The sequence below is a fragment of the Suricata suricatta genome, chromosome 12, assembly GCF_006229205.1.
Source record: "Suricata suricatta isolate VVHF042 chromosome 12, meerkat_22Aug2017_6uvM2_HiC, whole genome shotgun sequence".
NCBI classification, from domain to species: Eukaryota; Metazoa; Chordata; class Mammalia; order Carnivora; family Herpestidae; genus Suricata; species Suricata suricatta.
Window position 1 is genome coordinate 4,343,215 of NC_043711.1, and position 11,339 is coordinate 4,354,553.

General features: G+C 43.8%; 1 non-coding gene across 1 annotated transcript; it reads left to right on the forward strand.

Moving 5' to 3' along the window:
- The first annotated feature begins 5,485 nt into the window (after positions 1-5,485).
- Positions 5,486-5,590, forward strand: LOC115275573. The gene has a single exon (XR_003901640.1). It is a non-coding gene; the product is annotated as a U6 spliceosomal RNA (small nuclear RNA).
- The last annotated feature ends 5,749 nt before the right edge of the window (positions 5,591-11,339 follow it).

Sequence of the window (11,339 nt, forward strand, 5' to 3'; positions counted from 1 at the left end):
ATGGGGCTGCTGTAACAAAGTGCCATAAACTGGGCGGCTTGGAGCACCAGATGACTCTTGTCTGCCAGTCCTGGAGGCCGGAAGTTCACATTCAAGGTGTTGGCAGGTGCCCTCTCCGAAGGCCCTGCCTCTTCCAGCTTCCGGTGGGCGCTGGCCCTCCCTGGCTGCTGACGTTCCTCTCATCTCTGCCTCCCTTGGGCCATAACTGTTTTCCTTCTCTGTGTCTTATCTGTTTCTCTTCTGTTTGTATAAGGACACGGCTCACACTTTTTATATATTGTTTGTGTAAGGAGGGCTCACATCACTTCAGTGCAACCTCGTGCTAATTTAACTGGTGATATCTGCCAAGACCCTATTTCCAAAGAAGGTCACATTCTCAGGTTCCAGGAAGGACGCAAGCTTTTTTTTTTTTTCGGCTGGGGGTGGGGGCGACATTATTCAACCCAGTATATTTAGTATCTACCCTTGGCAGCCGTGAGAAACTCGGGAGCTCTCCTGTGTGGATTTCCTTCTGGGGTGGGTTCCGTTCCCTGCTGCCCGGGGACGCAGGCCTTCAAGGCTGTCGGTGCCTTTCTTGGTAGTTTTGGGATCTGAGAGTCAGACTGTCCTACTTCCTGGGCTGTTTGGGTCTGGGGGTGACCCACAGCGAGGATACTTGGGCCCCGTGATGTTGCAGGATGTTACCAATGCCCAAGGCGTACAGATGGAATTTGACAATAGTGACAGTAATGACAGCTGACATTTATTAATGCTTACTGTTCCCAGGCCCTAATTGCTTTGCAAAGACTCTGGCAGGAGGGCACTATTTTATTTTAATTCCCATTTTACAGGCAAAGAAACTAAGGCTCAGGGAGCTTGGCCCAAGATCACACGGTTAATAACTCTCGTCACTTCCAAGTGACCTCGTAGAATACAGAAAAGTTGGGACTGAATTGTGGGCCCCCTCATTCCTATGTGGGAGCCCTACCAGCTCAGGGCCTCAGAATGAGGCTTCATTTGGAGATGGGGTCTTTGCAGGGGTAATTGTGTTAAAATGAGGGCATTAGGCTTGGCCCTAATCCAGTATGACCGGCGTCCTTGTAAAAAGAGCTAATTTGGAGACAGACACGCATACAGAGGCAATGCCATGTGACATCTAAAAATCAAGACGGCTCAAACCTGGAGCAGACCCCCTGCAGCCTCAGAAAGAACCAGTCCTGACCACTCTTTGATTTTGGACTTCGGGTCTCCAGAACCGTGAAAGAATCAATGTCTTTGTTTCAGGCACCCATTTTGTGCTACTTTGCAATGATATCCCTAGCCACTGACACAGGTGGTTACAGGAGTCTGATGTATTTAGGACACACTCAGTGCACAGTGCCAGGCTCTCGGTAAGCACTCAATGCCTTCACACCAACGTACACACGGAATTCTACAGTGACACACAGGTGTGCAACAAAGGAACAATGGAGTGCCTGGGTGGCTCAGTCCGTTAAGTGACCAACTCTTGATTTCGGCTCAGGTCACGATCTCATGGTTGGTGAGATAGAGCCCTTCATCGCGCAGTGAACTGACAGCATGGAGCCTGCTTGGGATTCTATCTCTCCCTCCCTCTCTGCCCCTCCTGTGCTCATTCTCTCTCTCTTTCAAAAATAAATAAATAAACTTAAAAAAAGAAGCAATTCACAGGAGAGGGGGTACAATGGGACATCTGTAAGGTTATAAAGTCACCCTTGCCAAGATGGGGGTTTACAACGTTACAAAGGCAATTCTAGAAAAATATGATTTTTTAAAAAACTTTTTTTAATGTTTTATTTATTTTTGATACAGAGAGAGACAGAGCATGAGAAGGAGACGGACAGAGAGAGAAGAAGACACAGAATCCGAAGCAGGCTCCAGGCTCTGAGCTCGCTGTCAGCACAGAGCCCGACGCAAGGCTCGAACCCACGAGTGTGAGATCTGACCTGAGCCGAAGTCGGAGGCTTAACCGACTGAGCCACCCAGGCGCCCCGAAAAATATGATGTAAAGACAACCACAGAGGGGTTCCAGGGTGGCTCAGTTGGTTAGGGCTCTGGTCTTGATCTCTCAGTTAGTTGTGAGATTTAGCCCCATGTTGGGCTTTGTGCTGAGTGTGGAGTCTGGGTAAGATTCTCTCTCTCCCCCTGCCCCTCCCCTGCATGCACGTTTTTTCTCTCTCTCTCAAAATATAAAATAAAAATAAAAAGGTTGAAAAAAAAAAGACAACCATGGATTCATTGTCCTGCTTCTACAACCATAAAATCCCCAGACAGAAAGATCTTCATAAACTCTTTCAGCCCAAATGGACTGAACTCATATGAATGTGTTTATGATGTTTACTTATTCCCTAGCTCAGATAATCCTGTAATAAGGATATTAGAATGCTAGATTAATGGGTGCTGTTCCAGAAGCCCGTGGTGTGTGGTAGTAATGTATGTATGATATATACAGTATGAATACCCTCCAATATGAGGTAACTTATATGGTATGAGTCTGCTCCCTTACTCACACAGAACCACATTTGGCTCTTCTGGTCACCAAATCTGTGGGGGCTTTTCTTGACACCAATAAGCAATTCTCAGCCACCAACAAGGAGTCATCGGGGGTCCCCCACCTCACACTCCACATAGAGTCACCTCACAGAGCAAAGGTGCTTCCTAGTGTTTTTATTACTTAGGAATTGACTAGGGTTTAGAAGTCCTGTGTGGGAGGTGAGGTCAGATCTATATCTATCTGTATCATCATCTATATCATCATCTATATCTTTATCTATCCATTTATGTGAAATTACCAGTGTAAATGCTGGATTCCAAAACCTTTGGCTTCTAGGGTTTGGGATCAGGGGCTGTGGAGTTGTATGAGAGGCTGGGTTGGAAATCCAGACCCTTCACAAGGGGTGGGGTGTACAAAGCAGTGATGGCCCACTCGCACCATCCCAGGGACAGTACTCTTTGGAGGCTGGGTTTCCTGTCTGAGGTTTCTCAGGTTTTTCAAGTGCGCTTTCTAACCTCTCTGTGAAGTCAAGACTCTTCTCATCCCTCTCTTGCTTCCCACAGGCTCAGGAAACCCTTGCTACCCAGGATGGGGATGGGGATGGGGATGAGGCCACTAAGCTGAGACCCTTCACCCCCGGCCCCCCCCGCCCCCAGCAGCCCTGTGGGATGAATTTCCAGTGATGGAAGCAGAGTGGAAAGCCTGAAGCCTTGACCAACTTCTCATGTGCCTGTGTGTGTGTGTGTGTGTGTGTGTGTGTGTGTGTGTATGATGAGGAAGGAGTGGAGACGGTCTGCAGAGCAATTTTTCAAATGGCGTTAAGAATACCTAACATGAGAGCTGCCCTCTTAACAATATTGGAAGTGCACAACACGGTAGTGTCAGCTACCGGCATAGTGTTGTCCAGTGGAGCTCTACGATGTTGTCCAGTGCAGTTCTAGAACGTTGTCCAGTGGAGCTCTAGTTCTATTAAACCCGTTCTAGACAATGGGTTTAATAGCATAGTGCCTTGTGCTTTACTCAAAATATCTAGAGCTTGGATAACTGCTACTCTACCCCTATTGAATGTGAGTGACAATTACCTGGTTTCCCCCGGGGTCAGATTTCTATGAATCTGACTACTTTATAGATACCACATGTAAATAAAATCTTGTGGTATTGGTCTTACAATCTGTGTCTGTCTTATTTCATGTAGTATTATGTCTTCCAGGTTCATCCCTGTTGCTGCAAATGGCACGGTTTCCTTCTCTCTTTTTTTTTTCATGTTTAAAAAAATTTTTTTTTGAGAGACAGAGAGAGACAGAGCATGAGCATGGGAGGGGCAGAGAGAGAGGGAGACACAGAATCCGAAGCAGGCTCCAGGCTCTGAGCAGTCAGCTCAGCACAGAGCCCGATGCGGGGCTGGAACTCACGAACCATGAGATCATGACCTGAGCCAAACCTGGAGGCTTCAGTGACTGAGTCTCCCAAGAGCCCCACCAAGTGTGCATTTTGGACTCACGCAGAGCTGTGTTCAAGCCCTCGCTTTGCCAGTGCTAGCTGAGCTGTGCACCCATGTGCAAGTGCATTGACCTCTTTGTGACTGGTGTCTTCAATAGTAAAATTGGAAACCATTTTGCATCTCATGGGCATTTAGGAGTATTCAGTTAGCGAATGGGCTTAAAGCATAGTGCCTTGTGCTTCCCTCAAACTATGGACGCTGTTATCAGTTGGGTCACAGGGAGATGGGATTGAAGGTCCTGAGGGCATCAGGCGAAGAGAGAGTTTGGGGAAGTGAGCTCCAGGTGGGCAGGGCAGCACGTACAAAAGCCAGAGGTAGGAGAGTGACCACAGCAGTGTGAAATGGGGGGAAAGGGTTAGGCCGTGCAAGCTCGAGGATGCCGGCCAGTTTTACCCTGAGCACAATGGAGTGTTAGGAATACAAGATGTCAGATTAGCGTTTTGAGTAGATCTCTGTGGTAGGGATGTCGAGTTACAATGAAAAGCAGAGGGTAGAGGCAAGGAGGCCCATGGGATTACTCAGCTAAGAGAGAGTAGGAGGTTTGGGATGGTGTATTAGGTTTGCAGATGGAGACGTAGTGCGTGCATGTAAGAGATAGCAAAGGACAGGAGTTGGCAAACCTTTGAGTATAGGGGGAGGGAAAAGAAAGAGAAGCCAAGACTTGTGGCTCATGCAACTGGATAGATAAGTGGCATTTAGCAATTTGGGGACCCTGGAAGCTCATGGGTCATTTTGGGATGTATGGAATTTCCAGGTCCCTCTGAAGTGGCCATGTGGGAATATTAAGTAAGTTCTGTGGCTATTGAAACTCTCTGGCTGGGATGGAGATTTAAGAGTTGTTGGTATATTTATGTAAAGGATGTTCGGGGCAAGGATGAGATCTCTTAGAATAACAAGTGAAGAGGTAGCAGAAAAGCGGGTCTAAGATCAAGCATGGAGGAACTTCTGTATGTAATGGTTCAGTAGGAGGTCAGAACTGCACCAAAGCTTGAGAAACAACACCCAAACAAGAAAGAGGAAAATCAAGATCCCAAGGAATGCACTTCAAAGGAGGAAGTAGTGCTTAATGATATCTGATACTGCAAAAAGTCCGTTAAGATGAGAACTAAAAATATCCTCCAGATTCTGAATCATCAGAATCATGAGTGGTTAACTCTTCTCAGGGGCATGAATGATTCAAGGTGCATCAGAGTGGCTTGAGAAATTAGTGACAAGTTAAGACTTTGAGATTGCGTCTATAGGCAACTTCTTTTAAAGAAGTATTTGGGGAGCCTGGGTGGCTTAGTTGGCTAAGTGTCTGAGTTCAGCTCAGGTCATGATCTCACGTTTTGTGGGTTTGAGCCCCACATTGGGCTCTGTGCTGATAGCTCGGAGCCTGGAGCCTGCTTCAGATTCTGTGTGTCCTTCTCTCTCTCTGTCCCTTCCCCACTCATTCTCTGTCTCTCTCAAAGGTAAATAAACATTAAAACATTTTAAAGAAGGAAGTATCTGGAGCTCCCATTGGCAGAACAGACACTAAAATTGGAAGGATACAGAGAAGACTGGCATGAAACCTGCATTCGGGTGACATGCAGACTCGAGGGGCATTCCATGATAGAAAAAAAACAGTATTTGGAAATAATTTCAGATTTCAAGAAAAGTTACATGAATAAAAAAGGTACAGTGAACAACCACATATCCTTCATCCAGATGCATCAGTTGCTAACATTTTGTCTTATTTTCTTTAGCATGCATTCTACTGCAGCCCCTGTAAGAGTATAAACTGGAAGTATTTATTTAAAATGAGTCAGACAAGAACAAGATTATTAAGAAAGAAACCCAGAGGAAACCAGAACCTCAAAGGCTGGGGCAGTTCTAGGAAATTCCAAATGTGGTGTAAGTGGATTCAAGAAATAGGAGGAAGTTTTGGGGTATTTATCAAGGTGATTACTTAGAAAGAAACATAAGAGGGTGGGGGGCTGGGCAAAATGGGGGAAGAAGAGTGGGAGATAGGGGCTTCGGTTATGGAATGAGTAAATTGTGGGGATGAAAAGCACAGCATAAAGAATATAGTCAATGGGTCAATGGTATTGTGACAGGTGGTGGCTGCATCTGTGCTGAGCCCAGCACAACGCACAGACTGTTGCATCACGATGTTGTGCATCTGAAAGCAGTGTAACACTGTGTGTCAACTATACTCAAGAAAGAGAAAGAGAAAGAAGAAATAAAGAAGAAAGGGGGAGAAAGAGAGGAAAGAAAGAAAGAAAGAAAGAAAGAAAGAAAGAAAGAAAGAAAAAGAAAGAAAAGAGGGAGGAAGGAAGGAAAGAGGGAGAAAGGAAGGAAAGAAAAAGGAAAAAAAGGAAGGAGGAAAGGACGAAAGGATGAAAGGAAAGAGAGAGAGAGAGAAAGAAGAAAGGAAAGAAGGAAGAAAGGAAGAAGGAAGAAGAAGGAAAGAAGAAGGAAAAAACACATATGGAAACTAGCAGGGTTAGCCTTACCTTCTCTTCTGACCCACACACTGAGCAAACCCAAGGATATAATTTATTCTTAGGCTAAATCAGTGGATATAACATATCACTCCTCTCCTGAATCAATTTATAGCAAATAAAACAGGCAGTAGAATTGGAGTTGCCTTTTTAAAAAAGTTTATTTATTTATTTTTAAGTGATCTCTATCACCAACGCAGGGCTCGAACTTGCTACACCCCGAGATCAAGAGTCGCTTGCTCTGCTGTCTGAGACCACGGTGCCCCAGGAGAATTGGAAGTTTCAAACTCAAAGCTGAGCAGACAACTAGATCGTGGGGCCTGTGACCAAAATCAGCGCTATGAGAGACACATCCTGAACTCCACATCAGCAGGAAGAAACCAAGGCCTGGAGATGCAGAGCTCATAGAATAAACAGAAGACTCCAGAATTAGCCTAAACCATTTCCCTAGAAAGGCTTTGACAAATTTTAGATATGATATTTAAATACATGACTAATAAAATCTATAGAAACATTCCTTCAAATTGAGCAAAACCCTCCATTATCAAACTTTCAGAGAGATACTAAAGCTTACGATTAAACATTGCTGCTGATTAAAGTTAGGATGTTAAGGTACAAAAAAATTGATTTACCAGAGTGAGATTGGACAACACCTTTTCATTCACTCATTTATTTACTCAACAAATATTTACTGGAGCTTTTTAATGTGTGAGCATGTTTCTAGGTACTGGGGATACAGGATAAGGAAGAGAGACTGGAGTTCTACTTATAAACTAGATCAGGAGTCAGCAGGCCATCCCTTGTTTTTGCAAGTGAAGCTTTATTGGAACACGGCCATGGTCATTTGTTTATGTATTGTGAGTAGTTGCTCTTGTGGTCCAGTAGTGGAGTTAAGTAGCTGTGACAGAGGCCAAATGGCCTGTGAAGCCTTAAATATTTAGCACTTGGACCTTTACGGAAAATACTGCTCATCTCCCTTCTAGATAGCCCCTAAGTATAGTAATTCAAGATGGCATAAATGCTGTATTAGTCAGAGTTCTCCAGAGAAACAGAATCAATAGGATGAACATGTATGGGTAGAGATTTATTTTGAGGACATGACTCACACAACTGTCGGGTCTTGCAAGTCTGAAATCTGGAGGGTGAGCCACCAGGCTGGAGACCCAGGAAGAATTAAAGTTGCAGTCCTGAATCTGAAGGTATTCTTTAAAAAAAAAATTTAATGCTTATTTACTTTTAAGACAGAGAGAGAGAGAGAGAGAGAGAGACAGAGAGACAGAGACTGAGTGCAAGCAAGGGAGGGGCAGAGAGAGAGAGGAGGGGAGACACAGAATCCGAAGCAGACTCCAGGCTCTGAGCTGTCAGCACCCAACTCGGGACCTGAACCCACCAACTGTGAGATCATGACCTGAGCTGAAGTTGGTTGCTTTACCACCCGAGTCACCCAGGCGCCCCTACACCTGTCTTTTCTATGTGGCTCAGGCTTCTTACAGCATGGCAGGCTCTCATGGTGGCTGGATTCCAAGAAGCAGGGAGTGGAAGCTGCCAGGACCGTCTAACACTATACCTCAGAGCCACTTATATCATCTGCTATTCTTTCCTCAGAGCCCACCCAAGTCTAAGGAGGTAGAGAAAGTGACTCTGGAGGGGCAAGTTCCAGTTGTGGAAAGGCCCATTGGGATGGGAGATGTTGGGACACTCATCTTTGGAACACACCATCTGTCATGGCTTGTTTGGAGGATTTAATAAAATGATGCATCTTTAGCAACCAGAGGCTTCTTGTTTCAGGGAGTGGTGGAGTCTGGTATGTAGGATGAGATGCAGATGAGAGAGACCCATCTTTGGCTTGCAAGCTCCGTGATAGCAAGAGTTTGAAATTTACTGATGAATACCAGGTATTGAGAACAGTGCCTGATACATTAGGCACTCAACAAATATGGGTGGGTAAGGAAGAGACAGACAACATTGAGCACTTCAGGGCACCGCCATGGGGAAAGCAAACAAGACGCTCTCAGCATTTGGTGTGGCTTCACAGGATCCACAGAAATCGTACAATCTTAAGAATTCCCCCCAAGAAGGAACAGGAAGTGTGCTGTGGCTACATCCATAGAGAAGGTCTGAGAGCCTAAGAATCCCTAGTAGTGCTGACTGGTGAAGGCATCTCTCTCCTGCAGCCAGTTAGTAAAGACTGAAAGACATGAGGCATTCTTCAAATCTGAAGACAACAATGCAAGACTTCAAGGAACATGAAAAATCAAGAAAATGAGACACTGCTAATGAAACACAATAGTGTTTTGGTAATTAACCCAGAGAAACCTAAATATGGTGAGGGGGAAGTAAGAGGGTAGAGTTGTTTATTTTATGTGGTTGAAGTTAAGCTGTAATCAGCTTAAAAAAGATTTTTTAACTATGGGGTGTTTTATGTAAGTCTCGTGAGAACCACAGAGCAAAAACTGATAGTAGATACAAAAAAGATAAAGGAAAATGAATCAAAGCTACTATGGAAAACTGTCAAATCACAAAGGAGGGCAGCAAGAGAGGAATAAAGGAACAAAGGAGCTACGAACAGCCAGAAAACAATGAGATGGCAGTAGTATGTCCTTACCTATCAACAGTTCCTTTAACTGTGAATGGATTAAATTCTCCAGTCAAAAGACATAGAGTGGAGGCACCAAGGTGGCCCAGCCGGTTGAGCATCTGAATTTTGCTTTTGGCTCATGTCAGGGTACATTGAGCCCTGCATTGGGCTCTGCACTGAGCATGGAGATTCTCTTTCTCTCCCTTGGTCCCTCTCCACTGCTTGCATAGTTTCTCTCTCTCTCTCTCTCTCTCCCTCTCTCTCAAAAAAAAGGACAAAGAGTGGATGAGTGGATTAAAAAAATAACCAAGACATGATTATATTCTGCCTACAGGAGACACATGTCAGCCTTAAGAACACAGAAAGGCTCTAAGTGAACGGGCAGAAGCAGACACTTCATACCAACAGAAGCCAAAAGAGAGCAGGGGCAACTATGCTTTAATCAGACAAAATAGACTTTAAATAAAAACTGTTACAAGAGACACGGTCATTATATAATGATAAAGGAGTCACTTCATCAAGAGGATATAACAAACATATATATCTCTCCAGCATTGTTTCCCATGGTATGCAGACATCAGAAAACCTGAAAGGAGACATCAACAGTCATGTAATAATAATAGAGGACTTCAATACCCCATTTCAAGGGTGGGTAGATTAGCCAGGTGAAAAATCAATAAGGAAACATGGGCTGTGAACGGCACTTTGGGCTGAATAGACCTAACGGGACACAGGACATTTCATCCAACAGCAGCAGAATACACATCCTTTGGTACACATGGGACATTCTTTGGGATGGATCATATGTTACTTCACAAAAAAAAATTTAAGAAGATTGGAATCAAATCAAGTATCGTCTCTAACCACAGTGATAAGAAACCAGAAATCAGTAACAGAAAGGAAATGGAAACATTCACGAATATATGGAAATTAATCAATCCAGTCCTGAATACTCAGTGGGGCAAAGGAGAAATCAAAAGGGAAATGAAAACATGTCACGGAGCAGATGAAGGTGGGAATATTATATATCAAAAGTTATGGAATGCTGCAAAACAGTTGGATAAGTTAGAAGAAATGGACAAATTTCTAGGAATCTACAATCTGCTGAGATTAAATCATGAAGCAATAGAAAATCATGATCAACAGACCAATGACTAGCAAGGAAATTTAACCACAAATCAAAAGTCTCTCAACAAACAGAAGTCCAGGACCAGCTGGGTTCTCTGGTTAATTCTTCCATACATTTAAAGAAGAATTAATACCAGTCCCTCCCAAATGATTCCAAATAACAGAAGAGGGGAGAACTCTCCCATATTTATTTTATAAGGCCAGTATTGCCTGGATACCAAAGCTGGACAGGGACATAGGATCAAAACAGCACAGTACTGTCATAAAAACGGACACAAATTAATGGAGCACAATAGAGAGCCGATAAATAGACCTGAGCATATGGGCAGTTAATATGGGCAATTTGGGGCACCTAGATGGCTCAGTCAGTTAAGCGTCTGACTTCAGCTCAGGTTCTGATCTCATAGAACTTGTGAGTTCGAGCCCCGTGTTGGGCTCTGCGCTGACGGCTCAGAGCCTGGAACCTGCTTCGGATTCTGTATCTCCCTTTCTCTCTGCTCCTCCCTCACTTGTGTTCTGTCTCTCTCTCTCACACAAAAATAAAAAAAATAAACATTAAAACATTTTTAAAAAATGGGCAATTAATTTATGACAAATGAAGCAAGAGTATACAATGGGAAAATAACAGTCTTTCCAACAACTGATTTTGGGACAACTGGGTGGCCATGTGCGAAGGAATGAAACTGGACTCCCTATCCTACACCACACACAAAGGTTAACTCAAAATGGATTAAACACTTGAATGTAAGACCAGAAACCTTAAAAGTTCTAGAAGAAAACAAGCAAGCAAGCTCTTTGAAATGGTCTTGGTGATGATTTTTCGGAACCAACTCCAAAAGCAAAGGCAACAAAACCTAAAATACACAAACGCGACTATGTCAAACTAAAAAGTTTCTGCAAGGCAAAGGAAACCATCAACCCAGTGAAAAGGCAACCCACTGAATGAAAGAAAATATTTGCAAGCCATTTACCTGATAAAGAGTTATCTTCAAGATATATAGTCAACTCATACACCTTACAGCAAAAAAAAAAAAATAAAAAATAAAAAATAAATCCAAAGAACTAATGGGCAAAGGACCTGAGTAAACTTTTTCCAAAGAAGAGATACAAATGGCCAGCAGATACATGAAAAGGTGGTCAACATCTCTCAGCATGGAAATCAAAACCATAAGAGAT